At 36.3% G+C, this 21,093-nt stretch overlaps 1 protein-coding gene across 3 annotated transcripts in view; it reads right to left on the reverse strand.

The window, feature by feature from the left end:
* The window catches only part of SCN7A (sodium voltage-gated channel alpha subunit 7), a 94,222-nt gene extending 73,842 nt beyond the window's left edge, over positions 1-20,380 (reverse strand). For all 3 annotated transcript variants that reach the window (XM_081261258.1, XM_081261259.1, XM_081261257.1), the window contains exon 1: positions 20,086-20,380. The gene's annotated coding sequence lies outside the window, so the exon portion shown is untranslated. The remainder of the gene's footprint in view (positions 1-20,085) is intronic.
* Positions 20,381-21,093: the final 713 nt, after the last annotated feature.

Below are 21,093 nucleotides of genomic sequence, written 5' to 3' on the forward strand. Positions count from 1 at the left end.
CCCACTTAATGAGCTCAAGATGCTGGGTTGGATACCCAAGACTGCATAGAAGAAGAAAACAAACAATAATAAAAACAACAAAAACCAGAGAAAGGAATAAAGTAAAATCCCCATAAAAACAACCACAACACAACAACAATAAAAAAGAGAAGGGAAATAATATAGAATAAACTAAAAAGTTAAAAAATAAAAAGTAAAATTAATTTAAAAAGAGAGAAACCAAGGAAAAAGAAAAAATTAAGGAGACTAAGGAGTAGAAAAACTACATATATATGTAAGTATGTGTAAATATCTAATTCATATACATATGTATATAAAAGATATACATATTATATAAAATGCAAATTTTTATCATATAAGTGTATGTGTCTATATAAAGTAAAATTAATTTAGAAACAGAGTAAAAAGGAAAAATTAAATATAAAGAGAATAAAAGAAAAATATGTATGTATATATTTGTATATATATATATATATATACACACACACACACACACATTTATATATACACATATAAACACACACACACACACACACACACACACACACACCAAAAAAAAAACAACAACAAAAACAAAAATAGGATTAATGTAGAGTAAAAATGTCCTCTCCATCATGCTGGATTATGGAGACAAGACTGGTTGTTTGAGACCTGTGCTTTTCAGAGGTTCTTTCCATATCTTCTTAGGCTGTCCACCCCTTCAAGACAGCAAAGTTTGAGGATTACTCATGCTTCTTGGCTTTGTGGTGCTTGTCAGTCAAATAGCTGAAGTGGTCTGTTGCTGAAGTCAGTTGGAATAACCGAGTTGCCTTGCATGCCAGAATGAACTAGGGTGGAACTCAGAGCTCTGGAGGAGAGGATTTAGTCTTATTTATTTAGACCGTGCACTCCAAGAGTGCTGCAGACATGATATTGCAGCATGCTGCTAACCTAGTGTGGAGTATGGAACTCATCTGGCATAAGTGCCCTCTGCACCGTGCACTTACAAGGCAGGGCTGTTTTGGGGCTTTGAAATGTGTCAAGAACTCTGACACCTTTTGTGCTGCACCCACTGAGGGCAGGTAGAGGTTAGAGAGTCACAACTATCTGTGCTAGGGGTTGGCAGCTGGCCCCATGCAATCGACTGCCCATGATTCTGCTGTTCTGAGACTTAGCTCCCATGCAAAATCATATATTGACTATTCCTTCCCCTAGACTCCTGCAGCTGGCTTCCTGGACTGCCAGTTTTAAAGTGGAAGCATCTTAAGTTCCCTTACATGTCACAGTCCAGTTGGCCAGGGCACATAGTTCTCATCAGCTTTGCATCAGAGGCTCTCCCCAAGTCCAAACTGACTCTGGAGGCAGCTGCCTCCATTAAGTCAGTGTAGTATTACCTTCATGAAGAACTAGAGGCTGGAAAATGCAGGACTCTTTGACTCTCAGAACAGCAAGTCAGGGCTGGGGATGTGGCTCAAGCGGTAGCGCGCTCGCCTGGTGTGCGTGCGGCCCGGGTTCGAGCCTCAGCACCACATACAAACAAAGATGTTGTGTCCGCCGAGAACTAAAAAATAAATATTAAAAATTCTCTCTCTCCCCTCTCTCTCTCTCTCTCTCTCTCTCTCTCTCTCTCTCTCTCTCTCTCCTCTCTCACTCTCTCTTTAAAAAAAAAAAAAAAAAAAAAAAAAAAAAGAACAGCAAGTCAGACAGGACTTTCTCAAGAAAGTTCCATGAGAATACACTGCTAAGTGTAGTAAACTTGTCTAGAGCAGACCGGTATGACGATGATCCCAGGTCGACTGCCTGTTTAAACTGTATTTCTGCAAATAGTTGATTGATTCCCGTTCTAGTGGTGCTCATTGGAACTGTCCCTCTTCTACATCAGTCCCCACCCTCTGCCACACTGCCTTCTGATTCTGGGAAACTACACCACCCTCTGTTCCATTATCCAAAGGCTTTGGGTTTCTCCAAGTCTCTGTCCACTATTGAACTTCAGTGTTCTCCCACAGTCATGACTTTTATGAGCAGCTGCTCTCCAGGTGCTTTGATCTTATCCCCCAGAAAGTGGGTGAGTGCTGGGTGCCTCTAAACACCATCTTCAAAGATTCCTGTGGATGGACTTTTTTCTTTGTACAAAAACCAATTCTATTTGTGCTTTATGTACTCAACATGGGCCTTGATTATTTAATAAGGAAAACAAAACTAAATGTTTAATAGATTAATTCTAAAAATGTCTCAATATGAAAATCTGTGCTGGATAAATACTAGAAGATAGGCTTACCAGGCACTTTATCCAAAACCCCTTTGACCAACAAATATGACATATCAAAGCCTTTGGTTTCCTACATGACTTATCAGAAAGATCAATAATTTAGGTTGTGGTGGAGAAATAAATCAGTGGAATAAAAAAAACCCCATAACATCATGCACTTTGAAACTGAAATTGGGTAGATCTACATTCAAATCCAAAACTATTACTAAAATTCTGAAAGACCTCAGTTAAATGTACTTACCTAATGTGTTTGAACCTGTTGTTTCAGTCATAAAATTGAGTTAAATAATGATAATTGTTTAATGGGTTTAATTGATACCCAGTAATTGTCACAGAATAGAGGGGGGGAATAAATGTGAATTTTAATTGTGATAAAATTTGATACTTTAGAATGATAGACCAAATCTAATGGAATAATATATGAAAGAAATACATATAACTCTTGGAAATTTGACCTAAATAAATCAATCTTCAAAATTACAGTAGAGAAAAGATGCGATCTTGTGGCAGAAAAAAAAAACCTGTCAAGGAAATTTACTTGATAGTAATGAGACTTACAAATCAATAACAATTTTTGTCTGGCAAGAAAACTAATACAACCTTGTCTGTATTGATAAAACAGGGGAAGTCCCTTTGCTCTCCTCTCAATTCACAGGTGTGTTTTTTCTTTTTCCTTTTTTAAAAAATTCTTTTTTTTATTCGTTCTTCTTAGATACACATGACAGTAGAGTGTATTTTGACATATTATACATATGTGGAGTATAACTTCCCATTGTTCCACAACAATGATATGGAGTTAATTGGTTGTGTATTCATAGATGAATATGAAAGTTATGTTCGGGGGCTGGGGATGTGGCTCAAGCGGTAGCGCGCTCGCCTGGTATGTGTGCGGCCTGGGTTCGATCCTCAGCACCACATACCAACAAAGATGTTGTGTCTGCCAAGAACTAAAAAATAAATATTAAAAATAAAAAAAAGAAAGTTATGTTCGATTCATTCTACTGTCTTCTTACTTGGAGTGTTTTTAAGTCTGGACAGGATGTTGGTTGAATTAAAAAGATTCCATATAGTAACCAACAGAAAGAAGGAAGGACGTATAACAGTTGAGGCAGAAAAGATGTAAATGAATCCTTACTATTTTCAGGTATGAAAGATACGGAAGGAAAATTAGACATCCATATTATTAAGAAAGAATGAACTGGGGTCAGTGAGTTGAACCCAGAACAGATTTGGTTCAAGACAATGAAGACTTTCCTCAATAGCTGTTAAAAATGGAATGACTTGATTTGGGCAACAGACCTTTTGCTTAACTGGCACTGGGAAGCATGGACTTGACAGTGGGTGGGATGATTGCAATGGGTCCAAATATTTACTGGAAATATCAATAAATTGTAATTTTGGAAGCTCCCAATGTTAAGATTTTGGGATTGAATGTGTTCCACAGTATCAGGTGACCTAAAATTTGGGACTACCCTATTAACTAAACTAAACCTATACAGCATTAAATTTAGAAAATCAAAAGCATTTTTACATCTATTTGCACTACAGTGAATTCTTACTGATTTACTTACTGAATTACTTACAGTGAATTCTCACTGATGTTTTTAGGGACCTAGTCTGATGACTAACAAACATTATTACATCTATTTATATAAAGAATATCTTGTTTAAAAGTAGGCAAAAAGGGAGGTTTCAAACTTATTGCAAAGATGCTTTCATTAATGGAAAAAGAATCTGCATATTTTTCATTCTTTCATTGAAACCTCAAGATTCAATTTGCTAGCCTGCCTTCTTATTTCATTGTCCAGTATAATTTCTCTCTCTCTTTTTTTCTGTTATTACTCCATGGTAAAATAGTCTGACTCCTCATTTTGCTACCTACTAGCTATGAGACCTCAATAACATCTCTCAAGTCTTACTTTCCTCCTATGTAAAATTTGGAAGCCCTCATGCATCTCTCAGTGCTGTAAAGATTAAATCAGACAACACAGAAATCGTGGAACCATGTTACTGGCTTCATCAATATGAATTCTCCCAACCCACTCATCCTAGAAGACGCTTTCGGTGATAATTCTGATGTTGAATGGAACTAGTGGGATTGTTGACTAGAAGAATGGGAAGGGAGGGGAGGGGGGATAGTAGAGGATAGGAAAGGTAGCAGAATACAACAGTCACTAATATGGCAGTATGTAAAAATGTGATGTGTAACCTATGTGATTCTGCAATCTGTATTTGGGGTAAAAATGGGAGTTCATAACCCACTTGATTCTAATGTATGAAATATGATATGTCAAGAGCTTTGTAATGTTGTGAACAACCAATAAAAAAAAAAAGAAGATTCAAAAAAAAAAAAAAGAATGAATGGCTAGAAGGCCTTGTCTTCTACAGCATTGCAAAGCAAGGCTGCATTTGTCAAATGGAACTGGCATGAGTCGGACTTCTAGATGGTTGAAAGCAGACTGTAAATTATTAATCATTAAATAATAATTCAGTAAAAGCATTTCTGTGGGGTATTTATATAATATGGTTCAGGCACCATGCTTTTCAGTGAGCTACCTTAATACAGCACTAAAGACTGAAAAACACAGAAAGATTAATAGTTAATCTGTCCATTAGAAGGCCTTCCTAAAAAATTGAATAGCTAAAGTAAGTTTTTGGCAATAAATGCATCACATTCAACTCAGGCTAGGACTCTAACAAATTATAGTTGTACTAATAATTTAAATTGCTGATTGAATTGGAAATGATTTATTTTGGGTACAAATTAAAAGTTGAACCTGCAAAATATGGGGTGAATTATCAAAGAAAAACTATTTTCCCTAAATTTCAAATTCAAATATGAACCAACATTCATTATAATGTATTGACAATTGAATTATGACCACTCTTACTGAATGACTACCAGTTTTGAGGCACCAGACTACATGTTTCTCATTATATCATCCTGATGATTGCCATTTTACAGATGTGGAGACAGAACTTGATCAATGTCATAACTTCTCCATCATTGTGTAGCTGCTTAGGTGGTGGAGATGAATGCTAATCAGGTTGCATTTAAATCTAAATTTGTATACATTTAAACTATACCACAAAAAAATCCATGCAAACTTAAAATTTTTAAGGCAAGACTAAACAATTGATACTTCAGTGTGGATCCTTTAGAAATGTCCACTTGGCCACCAACTTTTATTGCTAAGTAGTTGTCAGGTTAATGTCAGGTGGAAATGGCTAGAAACTTTAAGTAAATGTTACCAAAGTCAAATATTTCACATTTTGTAAAACTGAAGATCAGGAAGCATAGGCAACATTAATTTGGAAAGGACAATATACTGCCTAACCTGGTAACTCTTTATTATTATTATTATTATTATAATTATTATTTCAATGACGAGGATCAAACTCAGGACCTTACATATGCTAGTCAATCACTCTAACATTGAGCTATGTCCCCATCCTCTAACCCACTGAATAAATTTAGGGAATTTGTTATTTCATGGGTCATTGTAGGAGAGCTCCTGCAATGGAAGTGAAAAAGTGAGCCAAATAATACAGAAAATAATTAATCTCTCATGAATTTAAGATATGATCACATTTCTTCAGCTAAACCAATCAAATGCATACACTGAAGATTTTAAATTTGGACCTGGAGATATAATGTAAGAGGGGCAGTAGACAATCCATTTTTGCAAAATAAACAGAAGCTCCAGTAGCAACTTTTGGCAACTTCAGTGACAATTGTAGCAATGGAGTCAGTGGCAGTGCCCAAGTGCTGCATATTTGGCAGTTTGAGGCTGAGTTATTATTAATGTCTCAGCCGTTTGAAAATCTCTGTGGTCTTGGCTAGTCGTCTTAAACTTAATTCTCTCTTGAATTTAAGACTATTCAAAGTTGGCTTTTAATCTACCATATGGTTTTATTTTCCAATGTTGGTTTTGTTATTGTCATTAAGCATAACTTAAATTATCAGTATATATAATATAGAATCTACAAAAACATTAAGTGTTTTGTCTAAATTATAGTGGAAAATAGAGGTATTTAATAACTGATGCAAGAAAGTTTGGGGGAAATGCTCCCCCCTTAACCCCAAGTATTTTACAGTTAGGGTGGGCATTCCCTTTCTGTCAATTATTTTAAAACAATTTTAGTCACTACCAGTGGCATTCTCTTTCTTCCTTACTTCAATTTCCATGAAGGGTTTGGATCATGATGTAAAGTACAAATGGATTTGGTTTTGCTTTTATTTTATTGCTTTTTGAAATTTGAGCATCCTCTGCCTTCTGGTTATGCTGACATAACATAAGGGTTTTGTGCAGCTTTATTTGCTTTACTTTTTGTACTCCATTTTTTTGGGAGCATATATAGAAGGGTTCATAATTGGGTAATCCCTATTAACCCTGGCTCCATATACTTTTCTTATCCAGGTAAATGCTAGATGACTCTATTACCCAAATGAAAATGAAATTTAAATAAAAAATAAACAATAAAACTTATAAAAACAAAGCATAAGGGCTGGGGATGTGGCTCAAGCGGTAGCGCGCTTGCCTGGCATGCATGGGGCGCTGGGTTCGATCCTCAGCACCACATACAAATAAAATAAAGATGTTGTGTCCACCAAAAACTAAAAAATAAATATTAAAAATTCTCTCTCTTAAAAAAAGCATAAGTAAACTTATGAATAATAATTCAAGATGAAAGTACTAGTTGAATAACAGAAAGTGCTGGTGAGGCCATATTCTAGAGATATTCTAGTTAGCATTTCTGGCAAATTGGTATAACAGTTCCAGAAGAAAATCTGGCACTAACTCTTTACATAGAAATGTGTAGACTTTTCCCTAGTAAGTTGAGTAAAAGGTACTTACCACTTAGGTAAACATGTCAAACAATTTATATGGACAAGATGTTTCATGGTAGTGTAATTTTAATAAGAGAAGAAGTCAACATGTATATCTGGTGTAATCATTAAAAAATTTATGGTATATCCTTATTAATGACTACTATTAATTTTTTATGCATCTGTAACCACATCAATTTTTAAGGTGTATGCATATATAAGTATTTAAAAATAGGAATAGGTCTTAACTAGAAAATGATGTGCTTCCTAATATTAAAAAAAAAAAACCCTAATAGTTAATTCCTAATTCTGTCTATCTATTTATCTATGTCATGAGTAATGATAGTCCATCACATATGGCTTATATGACTGACTGTAATTCATATAGAGAATTTAATTATTGGAGAAATACTCATTCAGTGATTTATAACTATCTTATTATTAAAATATTAAAATATCCTAGTTGTTATCCTATAGTTTTGTTACCATTGGTGGAAAACAGGTAAAGGAACAAGGGATCTCTCCTTATTATATATTATAATTGCATGAATATTTAAAACTGCTTCATTAAATGTCAATAATTATAAAAATGTATGATTAGAGGGATGCACAGATGGAGAGAGATATGATAAATTATCTAAAAATGGTAGTTGAAGATACTAATTATTGATTGCAGAGTCCTATCAAAAAAATTTTATATTTTTATATGTTTGAAGTATCTTATGATAAATATTTGGAAAAAAGTGTTTAGTTCTGGAGCTAGATTTTCTAGATTTAAATGTGATACTTTCTTTGACTTTAATCCTTAAACTCAATTTTCTCAACTATAGAATGGAATAGTAAGAATAACTACCTCTTAGAGTAATATAATTATGAATGAGTTAAGAAATATATAGCAGCCATATGGTGGCCTATACTTGTAATCCCAGAAGCTCAGTAGGCTGAGACAGGAGGATCTCAAGCTCAAAGCCAGCCTCAGCAATTTAGTGAGGCCCTAAGCAACTTAGAAGATCCTGTCTCACAATACAAAATAACAAAGGGCTAGAGAGGTGACTCAGTGGCTAAGTACCCCTCGGTTCATTCCCCAGTATAAAAAACTAAATAAATAAAAAAGCACCTAGAAAAATGTCTAAATATAACTTCAGTAAATATGAGTTATCATTGTTCTTAATACTTTAAAGAACTAAAGCTTAACCATCTTTTAAATTGAAATAATTGTATAATTTATTGGAATTTACACAAGGAATGTGCAGAATACAATTTATTTTTTTTTACTCATAGCTCAAAGTAATACAAGAATCAGTAATAATGATTATATATAATACTGTGGCTTTCTGAAATAGGTTTTAAAATTCCAAGTTCTTTATGTATTTTTTTTCATTTTCTTCTGCTTTATTTGTATCTCTCTTCATCAGACTTTTAGATTTCATCTTTATTACTTTCAAGTTGTTTGCTTGTATTTCCTCTTCTAACAATTGTCTACAACTATGTTTAAGCACCTTAATAATAGGCTTTGAGTGGCAACCCAACATGTCCAACGGAAAAAATCCACCATGCTACAAAAGTCTTAAATATCTAGAAGCCTCCTCTCTCCTATCCTCTGCCCTACTCAATGTGTCATTCATTTTTCTCTTGTCCTGAGACCCAGCTTGAACAGTTGATATTGGTGGATGATGACTCCTGGGATTTGAAAGTGTAGCATACTTCTCTGTAGATTCCCAGAGTCTAGTCAGGTTTATAAGGATCTGGTGTTTTTTTTGTTGTTGTTGTTGTTTGTTTGTTTTGTTTTGTTTTGTTTTGTTTTTTGTTTGTTTGTTTTCAGATTATAAGAATAATACAAGACATATCACAATTTTACTTAATGACTTCCACTCCCAAGGGAAAGAGCTACTTCTATGTGGGAAGACCAAAAGGCAGCCAGCTGAACAGACCTAACATCTGGTAGGAAATGGTCATGTAATTCTGTGCAAACACAAGCTCCAATCTCAAAACTTGCCTCCTCTGTTGCCTAACTGGTTGATACTCTTGGGATTATTCTTGTATTTTCATCTCTTTAGCATGCTATCACTTCATTACAACTTTTTATTACCCCAAGACCATTTTATTTTCCATTTTAAATGACTTTTCATTTATGTATCTTTGGAGTCTCTTAGTGCAAATTTTGGCCAAGATTCCTAAATATACCTGCCTGGGGTAAGATAAACCTACTCTGGATCCCTGTTCTGTGATTTTGCTAGCTCCAGCTTTCCAGATTGCTTAACTCTATCTTCGTTACTTCCCTCATTCTAATTCCTCTCAGATTCCTTGTAAACTGCTGGAATATGCTTGCTCTCTTTTGAAAAATGTTGTATAAACAAGTAAGTCTCTCTATAATATAATCATATTCACTATTTTTTAATTTTAATTTTTATTTCAGATATATTAAAGTGAACTCCAATTTTTCTTTAAATGACTGCTCCTGCAGTTTGAGATGTCCCTATCTGGCAATAAGTTTATCCATGGTGTAATCATTTTTTATGTATTTTTAAATTATTGATAGACACATACTATTTATACATATATATGATGTATAATGTGAAATTTTGATTCAGTCTGTACTGGGTGTTATTTTTTTGACATTCATTTGTGGAACATATAGTTATTAAGTGCTAAGCATGATATTAGACAATAGTGCTGTAAGTATTAATGAAATAAAATGACTAAATTTAAGAACAATCTGAAACAGATTTGTGAATAAATTAGAATAAAGTTTCGACCTTATTCATTTCTGAAAATGATTAAATCTTCATGAGGAGCAGAGACTGAAATTAAAATTATCCAAACACTGGTGGATTCTTCAGACTGTCATTGTCCTATAGCTCAAGAACAATCAATATCTATCTTCTTCTGGACAGGAGCAAAGATGTTAAGCTTTAGGATGACACAGTCAGTGGACATAATAGGATTAAAAGAACACAAACTGTGCCAGATAACCAAACCAAATCCTCCTACCTGCATCTGATTCCAATTTACAAGTGCAATGAGTGTAAAAAGAGCTTAGGGGCAGCTAAAATGCCAGGAAGGGGTGCAGATTAGTGGTGAAAAGATCCTCTCAAGGGCCTCCTGCCCCAGTAAGAAATGCCACCAGAAAGGGGGTTTACCAAGAATACAAAGCAAAGCTTGTTCAGCCTTAAATGTTCCCACTTGAATTTTCCAAGTCAACAAAGGTCTTTGGTTCCTTACTAGTCACCCAGAGAAAGTGATCCAACCCAATATTCTAAAACACTCAGTTTCCCCAATTTTCCCAGATGTTCTCAATATATCCACTGCTTTGTGAACTCATCCTCTAGGATTTCTGAATTAGCCCTTGTTACTCCATTAATACGAGCAAGTTGTGAAGGAGCCAGTATTATCCTAGAATTATATGTGTAGTGGACCCACTCTATTGCATCCTTGACCAAAAATTCCTGGCTAGTGGCCATATTAGGGATCAACAAGTGAAAGAAAAGTGCCTTCTGTAACTTCCCAGAGGAATACAAAGGAGGCTTTCTCATGGGATTAGAATCTAAAATTTGCTCTTGATCTTGAAGTACTTAGTATAACTAGTCATCCTGAGATAGAAGACCTGAATTCTATTTCTATTTTTAAATTTCAGAGCTTTTACGATCTCTGAAACTCTGGGGAAACTGTCAGAACCAGCTGACCTCCCTTAATGTCCACTTCATCTGTGAGTACACTGCTAGATTTCCTTGAACCTCTATTATTCCTTAGCTTCTCAGCAATGGAGTTAAGCTCATAGATCCATAAATTGTATCCTAAATCTGTGACCAACAGAAGAGTTTTGAAACAGTTGTCACGTAAGTCCAAACAAAAATCGCTAATACCTAGTTTGGGTCTGTGTTAGCTTAGATGGACATAAAACTTCACCAAGGTACTAGACTTGGGAAGAAGACTAGATGTGTTTGTGTCAAATCTGTAGCTCATGAATTCTGAAGCCCTTGAGAAGACAAAAAGGCTAAATGATGATGTATTCTTATCAACCCCTATCTACACCTTTGTACTGAGAGCTGTAGAGAGAGAAAATTCTCTCACCATATAGATGGTATAGATCAAACTAGCACTTGTCTGAACATTAGAAATCTCCTGGGGCTTATATTGAAAACCTAGGAGCCCATGGTCCAATCCAGATAACTTCAGAATATCTAAGGTTGCAGTTCCTTGAGATGACTCTGATGAAGGCTGGCAGGCTGAAGAACCTTAACGGAGAGCCAGGCACATATTTATAATCCCTGCAGCTCAAGAGGCAAATTTAAAGCCAGCCCCAGTAATTTAGCTGGGCTCTAAATAACATAGGGAGACTCTGTCTCAAAATAAAAGAGTAAAAAGGGCTGGAAATGTGACTCATTGGTTAAGTGCCCCTGGGTTCAATTTCTGGTGCCATAAAAAGAACCCCCAACCCTACTGGCTGATAATTACACTTCATCCAACTACCTTTACGAAGCAATAAGACATCTTTGTGCATTTTTTTCTTCTCATTTGATATCCTGAGTATGAGGATAAATGAAACAACAGCAAAAAAAAAAAAAAAAAAAAAAAGGATAGTGGATCTATATAGGATAACATGCCAAATAGAAAGCATAAATCAGAGTTGCTGAGGCAAACACCTGCCTAACAATATTCCATAACAGAAGACCCCTATTCTCTTCATCTCTTTGGGTACCTAAGCTCTTTCCCCTCAGCTCGCCTGTAAAGGGGATGCCAGAAGTTATCTTTCCTGCTCCCACTTCCAGTGGCTTCCCCTGTTCCTTTAATGTGATTCCTGCCTGTAATTCAGCCACACTGTGGAGACAGATTCTCCCCATGTAGGATGTGGGCACCCAGTACTCACAGCTTCTTTGTGCCCATTTTTTCCTATCTACGGGAATAGAAACTGTAGCATCTGAAGAATCAATGTACATGCTTTCTGGGAACTGGAAAGAGAAGAGAAAACAAATGCTAGATGAGCTCTGCCAGAGAGAATTGGGAAATTGTGATATATCCTCTGAGTGTACCTCTCTCTCTCTCTCTCTCTCACACACACACACACACACACACATCTGTCTGATGAATTCAAGAAAAATCAGGCTAGCAGACAAGAATGTAAATCATAGAGCAAGGTAAGTTAAGAATAAAGAAAACTGAAACAAAAAATTAGGACAGTTAATCCCTAGACTAAGGATAATATCCTAAAATCCAATTTCAAGAAGACATAGAATAGCAAATAAGGAGAAAACAACTTCTCACATAGTTTTCAAGGTATTTTGAAACAATTGTACACTGCATCAGACATGAACAGTGTACCAAGCCTACTGCACTAATGACATTCAAATAACTGCTTTTTAAAAAAAAGATAATAGTAAGACCGATGAAATAAGTTAACTTGGGACTAAATGTAGCATTTATGTAAGTGAAAGATATAAAGGAAATACAATCATTAAATAGAATCTATATTGTTGATAATGTAGGAATCACACCTTATGACCAATTTGGTCATTTAGTAACCAATTTAAATCAACTATTTTGGGATGGAGCTCACTGCATTTAGTATTATGGCTTGGAATTCACTTTTCCAACATTGCACAATGACTCACAGCTAAATTCTCTGAGGTAAAACCTTTTGCCCTTAAAGCACTCTTGACTAGAATTCCTTTTCCCCACAGGGATTAGATCTCAAATTATATTAAATGCAATGCTCTACTTTTTTTCTTTTACGGGAGGCTTAAAAAATATACTCATTGACTTCTAGGAAGCAGAAGCCTGTGAGGAAATATGACTGAAGATAATGAAATTCTGAAGGGTAAGGATAAAATTAGCATACTCAATAATTTTAATACTAAAACTCTATAAAGGGATAATACAGATTAACCTCAATGGATATGACCTTCTGCAGATTGGTCCATGGAGGTAACAGGCACCCTCATACAGTTCATGTAAGAGTGCAATTTGGTGGGTTTCTTCTTCGTAAGGGAAATTTGTCAATACTTTCTTAGCTTTATGTACCCTGACCCAAAAATTAAACTGCCTTATGAAAATTTTTTCAGAACTTGGAGAAGTCATATCTGTAAGTATGTTTATTACAACACACTTTTAGCTCAACAGAGAGAAACAAAGTGCACAATATAAAGGAATAATGCAATTAACACTCAGATGTTGCTATCATAGACTGACTACTAGTCAGTAATAAAGAGAAGACATAGATACATCTGTGCTCATATGGAAAGATTTGCAAACCAATTATTAAGTGAAAAATGTAAAGTTGAGAACAAACTGTGTCACTTGTTTCTGGGTAAATTTTAGAAACTATTTTATTTTATTTTTTGGTACCTAGGGGTGCTTTACCACTGAGCTACATTTACAGCTCTTTTTATTTATTTATTTATTTTTTGAGACAGGGGCTCAGTAAGTTGCTGAGGACCTTGCTAAATTGCTGGACTTGAACTTGTGGTGTTCCTGTCTCAACCTCCCAAGTTGCTGGGATTACAGGCATGCACCACCATTTCGGGCAAAACTATTTATTTTTAAATTGACAATATTGTATGCTTTTATTGTGTACAACATGATGTTTTAAAATATATATACACTGCAGAACTAGTAACAAATGCATTAACTCAAATAGCTATTTTTGTGGTGATAGCATGTAATATCCACACTCATTTACTTTTTTCAAGAAGTCAAGTCATTAACTATAGTCAGCTTATTGTCCAGTAGACGTCTTGAAATTTATTCCTGTCTAACTGTAGTACTTTGTGCCTAATATTTTCTGCTCTTGAAGTAAATAAACTATTATATTTTTGGAAAGAGACTAAACAGTTGTAGGGAATTCTGCTGCTTCCCAGTTAACATTTCCATACTGCTTGGACACAACTCAAAATGCAAATGTATTTTCAAAGTCTAGAAATGAAAAGTTTGCACCCTGAAGTTTGAGGAAAAAAGACAGTTTGACTTAAATGGCACTGATTCACTTGGGATTTTGTATCCATATGAACAAGTGTTCTTTAAATTTCCCCTCATCCTCTATCAGCTTGGCTTTCTGCTTTTGGAAAGCATTATTTTTCCACTTGGATTGGTTACTTCCATTCTGGCTTTGACTACCTAATACCGAGTGTTTTACTTGTCCTTGGTAGACAGATTATCTGGCCTACATTAGATGACTTTTGCCACTTTCTCCCTGGATCTAGAATCTGCCTGCAGCTATGTCTGGGTCTCTGGTCAAGACATTTTGGCTGTAGGTCTTATTCTTCAATTAATGATTAGAATCCACTCATTTTGAACTCAACTCCTTCACTCTGAAAATTTCAGCCAACTCATTCCTAGAATATGTTATTTTGAGGAATAAAATTGGAAATAATCAACCTTCTCAAAAACAAGTATAAATTATCAGCTTTAAAATTTGTATTTGCCCTTTAGTTGATAAATAGTAATTGTTTATATTTATGAGGTACAGTGTTACATTTGATATATGCATACTTTATAAAATAACTGAATCAAACTGATTAATTATATTATTTCTTTGTGTGAAAATACTTAAAACATATTGTTTTAGCTATTCTGAAACATACACTACATTATTGTTAACTACAGTTCTCATGCTGTCCAAATCAGTAAAATGTTCCTCCTGCCTAACTGAAACTGTACATTTTGATTACATCATTTCCTCTTTCTCCATCCATTCCCCCACCCCATCTTCTGGGCACCACCATTCTATTCCCTAACTATGAGTTTAACTATTTTAGATTATACTTATAAATGAGATCATGTAGCACAGTAGGCCCTCTGTTGCCATGGGTTTGCAACTGTAGATTCAACTAACAATGGATCAAAACCATTTAGATCATAGACATAAATGCTAATAAGACTTAGCAAATATTGACAGAGGTAAGTGAAATATGTTGGATGAGGATCATATCCCAGATCTCAGCAATTGAGGTCTCAGTGCCCTAGAAAACAACATCAGCTTTGTAGATTTTTACTTTGTAGATTTTTACTTTGAACTGTGTGCCATCCTGGCAGTAGAACAGCTGTTTACCAATGTCCTTGATTTGTATTGATTAAATAAAGAAACTATTTCACAGTCATTAAAAAAAAATTTTTTTTTTGGAGAAAACCTGCATCTGTATTGAGCATGAGCAGACAATTTCTTATCATTATTTCCTAAACAATACAACATGTCAGCTATTTACACATATTTATATTATATTAAGTATTATAAGTAATTTTAGAGATGATTTAAAGTATATGGGAGGATATACATAAATCATATGCAAATAGTACATCATTTTTATATAAGACCTGAGAATCTGCAGATTTTGGCATCCACAGGGGATCCAAGAACCCACTGCCTAAATACCAAGGAGTAGCTACATTTTTTCTATGCCTGACAAATTTCATTTAGCATAAAGTCATCTATGTTGTTCATTTATGTTGTCAAAAATAGTGTATGTTCAAAAGAATGAATATCCATATGTTTAGGATATATCTGTACTACCATGTTTATTATAGCATTATTTATAATAGCCAACATATGGAAGGAACACAAATGTCCATCAAGGACGATTGCATAAAGAAAATGTGATATAAGTATACAATGGCATAATACCCAGTCTTAAAAAAGAACAAAAGTCTGTCATGTGCATTGTCATTTTGTTTTTAACAATATTAATCCAGAATTTCTTCTGAATTGAAAAAAAAAAAAAAACAAGGGAAATAGTTCAATAAACAAATGAGTACCAGTAAAAATTCAAAGGTGCAAGTCCCATCTTTTTCCAAATACAAAAATTGCCTTTTGAAGACTGAATCCCCCTGCCCCAAAGCTTCATAAATTTAGATTCTAATGAAGCTTTATTAAAATAACCAGGAGCTGAGGTCTTTGCTGCTGTCTCTTTTCCAGGGAGGAGTACTGCAGTCACACACATTCCAATTCCAATGGGCACTGTCAACGTTCACTAGAAGACTAGATATAAGACAAACTCCTGAGAACAGTACCTGATCTCAAATTCAATTACGAAATAGCGTCCAAGGAAAGCTCAGTGGAAGTTTGAATGAGACATAGCATAGGTAGAATCTCTGTGGAGGATGAGTCTCCCCGGGGTGAACTTTGATGACTAGCCAGACAAAGCAGGCAGGGAAGAGCTCCAGGAACAAGAAGGAAAGCTGCTCTGGCTTAAAACATGTTCATTTAAACTTCCCTATGAAAGCAGCATGGTTCCATAGAAGGGTCTTCTGCTTCTACAGATGTGAGGAAAATGTCTCTTTGTGCTTGTCCAGTCTACCAAAACAAGCCAGAATCTTTTCAGAACCATTCCTATGGCCCTACTCAGTCAGACCCTTGACCAGAAGAATCTGGCCAGAGGCCATTTAAGAGCTCAAAAGGGAGGAATGTACTCTTGTCTTTGCTAGAGTAATACAAAGGAGATCCTGTTATGAATGCAACTTGTTTACTCACTAGGAACCCTGAGACCTTTTGGTCTACAGTTTTAGATGCCACTGGATCTACGAAATTCTTTTTTGTTTGTTTGTTCCTTTGAATTCCAGAATTGGCACATTTACTAGAACCCTAGAGGCCTGTTGGAACTATATACCTCTGCTCCTGATAACTATGAAATTGTCTGCTTTTCTCATCCCCCCTGCCCACAAAAGCCACTCTAGATTTTCAAATGTGGAAGCAAACATAATATAGATCCATGTCCTTTTCAAATAGGAGAGCAATTAGAGAGGAGTTTTGAAATGTACTGAGGTAAGCATGAGTTAGTTTTTATTTCATTATAAGTTCGACAGGGCTGGGGATGTGACTCAGGCGGTAGCGCGCTCGCCTGGCATGCGTGCGGCCCGGGTTCGATCCTCAGCACCACATACCAACAAAGATGTTGTGTCTGCCGAGAACTAAGAAATAAATATTAAAAATTCTCTCTCTCTCTCTCTCTCTCTCTCTCTCTCTCTCTCCTCTCTCTAAAAAAAATAAAAAAATAAGTTCGACTATATATATATATATATATATATATATATATATATATATCCTTCCCTAGGGCTCAAGGGCCTAGGGGAGAAAGTAAATTTGGATGAGAGCCAAAGTTCTAGCTTGTAATCAGGTGCTTAGACCATGAAGGCTCTGGAAGAACTTAGAGAGTAAGAGACTGGTGGACTAGAAGGCTCACCCTAACATTTAAAGCAGAAGGTATGGAATATTTCACTGAGCACAGTATATTCAACCAGGGACTATGGCCCCTAGACCCCTATCATCTGAGGTTCTAGTTTAAAGTCTGATATCCTATCTTAATCCTAATCTCAGACATTCAATTTACAATTTTCTTTCTGGGACCCTCCCTTCAGCTTTTCTACCAAGGTCTTTGAGCTGTCCACAGAGTTAGCTATTCTCAGCCAGCTTCAGGTTGAGTCAGTTAAGTTAGAAATACTTTGAAGACAATAGGGTTATCTATTTTCTAGGATATTAGGTTGGAGTACAGCAAAATGGAGACTGGTTTATAAAAGAAAGCATTTTAAAAAAATGTATGGAAACCAGGATCTTAAAAGAGTCAAGAGATGTGTCCCAAATAAAAAATATCTCCACAAATGCACAGATGAAAACATTCCCTCAAAGGTTCACTCTTTCTATGTCGCAGAGATGAGACCTCAAAGCCCAAGCTAACACAAAAGAAGAGAACTACGTCAGGGAAAAATGAGGTCTGTTTCTACAATTGAGTCACATATGATGACAGGTAACAGTGCACTCCTGGTAGCCAGTGGCAGTAGGTAGGGTTTACAAATGTCCTTCTCAACTGACCAATACTGAGAGTGGCTAGTGGAAATAATTAGAATCAGATTCTAATTATTCTATTTCAAAAATTATTCTATTTCAAAAAATAGAATCAGATTCGCAGAAATTAAGAAAGTCTATATTACACTAATCCTTGCATCATAAGCTTTCAAGAGTCTCAGGTGGTAGGTAGAGAGTTGCAGATCTGTCTCTGAGTACCCTGGTTGCAATACACATGCCATGTATGAGGATGCTTCTTCCCTAAATAGGAGATTGAACAAAATACCATTGTTTTAATTTCTAGTATGCTTAGATTTGCAATCATCCTATTTAGGTAAAATCGTAAGCATGTGTATCAACTATCCTACCAAATTCTTTACACTACAAAACATTTTGGGAACAGAATGACCAGTTTCTAACAATTTCATTCTTCTAGGTCTACAATGGAGACTAATATGTAGCAATAGGTTTAGGGGTCTGAACTTGTCCTTGCCCCTTTACCAGAGCCTGTGTCCAATTTCAGATCTTTCTACTATCACTTAAACATATCCACAGAGGAAAAGGGGGCTCATAATACCTCTCACTTGAGTGCAAAATTTTAATGAGTTCTACAGTCAAGAGTATTTATGCCTAAACACTGATTTATTAATTTATGGACCAAATAAAGATAGCAATATCCAATATATACTTGATGATTTCATTCCTAGGAAGCAACATCACATACTTAAAATATAATTTTAAATTAAAAAGAGAATGAGAGTAAAGCATATTTATAAAATATTTAAAAGTATGTAAGGATAAGAGCCTAACCAAAGCACACTCTTTTGCAAGAAAAAAAGGCTTACAGTTTGGAACATGCTTATAACTGTACAAGTGGCAAGTGACAGTTCTGAGTTTCACTTCCTCTAGTCATTCAAGAAAGGGCAATTGAAAAACCTTTTCTTTTCATATTGTACTAGACTTTGAGAACTGGAATGATAAAGTTGATAAAAAACATAAAATAGTTCCTTATATAAGCAACAGTTCTATAAAATTTTACTTTCATAAAACTCTTCATGTAATTGCTGTCAATTAGTTCTTAGCAGAACTTTTTGATGTGTCATTTATAAATCAGGAAAATAAATCTTAATCAAGTTCAGTAATTTGCTTCTTTTGTACAAAAATGGAGATCAAGTTTTATAATTCTAAATCCCAAAGATTTTCTCATTGAATTTACAGTTCTATTGTTAATTAAACAACTTCATCAAATTACTCCTTGTAGGTAATATCTTTCTTACCTGTAAAGGCAGCAACTGTATTATTGTATTTTAATCGGGGCTAGTCTTAGCAGGTACAGGGCCTGTAGCTCTATTTATTAGAGGGCCCAGTTTCCTTCTAAATTTACCACAAACCATTCTCTTGAATGATTTCTTGGGTGAGAGGAAATCCTTTTGTGTTCCACAAAAAGGAACACGCAAATTTCCTCCTATTTCAAAATATTTTCCTGGCCAATATCCAAACTTCAGTCCAATATTTCCAGGAATGAAAGTGGTCCATCAGTGGATAATTCCACATGGATTCGGCATCTATTCTGCTTTGTCCAGTATCCCAAGTGCTGAAGGTAACCCATAATCAGAGTCACTTCTGGTTACAGTGTACATCAACTCTCTTCCCATAAAAAGCAAAACCTCCAGAAGATATGCATCTTCCTGATGTAAGCAGTGCAAAAGCGAAGAAACAAACACAACACAAACCAAAAACATGCTGTTGAACACAACAAAACCAAAATGCCCAGTTGTTCAAGCATTTTCAATCACATTTATGCTTCTCCTTTTATACTGATGATTTTTTTCTGTGGAAAATACTAATCTTGAACTTACTAAGATACATAGAATAAGGAGACTGGATTCCTTAGAAGTATTTCATTCCATTTCTACTATCAGGGTGTCATGTAATATAAAAGCCATTGCCATAGAAGGTGTCTAGAAATTGTACACTAACAGTGCCTTGGTTTCAGAAGCTTACCTGTTGGGAAGAGATAACTAACCACACATACAGTGCAGAGCAAACACCCACAGACCTCTAGTGCTCTTGGAGTCCCTGGCTCTCTTAATTCATGGCCAAAATCTTGATCTCAGTTCTGTTGGAGACCCCATGCATTGTATGGAGTGGGCAGCCAGGGTGGGTGGGAAAAAGCTGGCAGCAGATACAGCTATCACCATCTTCAGACTGGACACCATAGCAAGAAAAATCACTTACTTGCGACCCAGGGACAGGTCTCCACCAGCACCCGTGGGAACCCTGTGAAGCAAGGTTCCCTGGAGGCCTTTCCTTCTCTTGGGTTTGTGTCTTCACCAATCTCTGGTCTCCTCAGCTCTGGTTGCTTAGGAGGTGTTGCTAGCCTGGCGTCTGTCCTCACTAGCTGCTGCCCCTTCGGGCCAGGATGGCTCAGCAGTGAACCGGCCCCATTGAATTGCTAGCTAGAAACCAAATCAACCTGGGCGGCTCCCCAGCCACTAATCCAGAGACCCCTCCTGCCCAGATGCCCAGTGGAGCCGCGCCTGCCGGCAGCTGCTTGGAAGCTGTTTTTGTCTCCTTCCCACGCCTCCTCCCCTCTCTCGGCCACGCCACTCTCTCCCCCGCCCTCATCCCCAGGCCAGTGCGCGACTTCAGAATCCAGATCGGGCGTGGGCGGGGTGATATTGACAGAGATTGGCTGCAGAGGCAATAGCAGCAGCAGCTGTGGCGTTTGCACCAGCTGCTGGGGAGGGAGGTAGCAGAGGAGAGAGGACTGGGGATAAGAGAGGGAGGGGGGCGACAATCTGCAGGGCATGATGGAATGGAGTGGCTGGAGAAAGAGAGAGGAGAGGAAGAGCAGGACAGAGCTCAATTTTGTGTTTGGTGGGGAAAGGGGGAGGGAGAGGAATAGGAGAGGAAGAGAGAAACTCAGGTTCATTTCTTCTAGTTGCTCTCCCCTCGCCTTGTCTAGCTGTACAGATAGAGCCTGCAAGGGTAATGGTCTCTCAGCTTCCCAATCTGCATATCCGGAGTCTATGATGTTGCTGTTGTGTGTATGATGTGTGTAGCTGTTTGGGAAAGAGTTGCTGAAAACTACTATAATTTTCTTGCTGTATATGTCTTTCCACATCTGGTGATCTGGAATACGAGGTACAGATGAAAAATAACTCTTAGTGGAGAACACTGAGTTGCTACAGTGAAGTTTGGAGGTAAAGGACAGAAGTGTGTGTTGGACTTTATTTCCCAAAG

Source organism: Spermophilus citellus, assembly GCF_964194105.1.
Source record: "Spermophilus citellus genome assembly, chromosome: 11".
Taxonomy (NCBI): domain Eukaryota; kingdom Metazoa; phylum Chordata; class Mammalia; order Rodentia; family Sciuridae; genus Spermophilus; species Spermophilus citellus.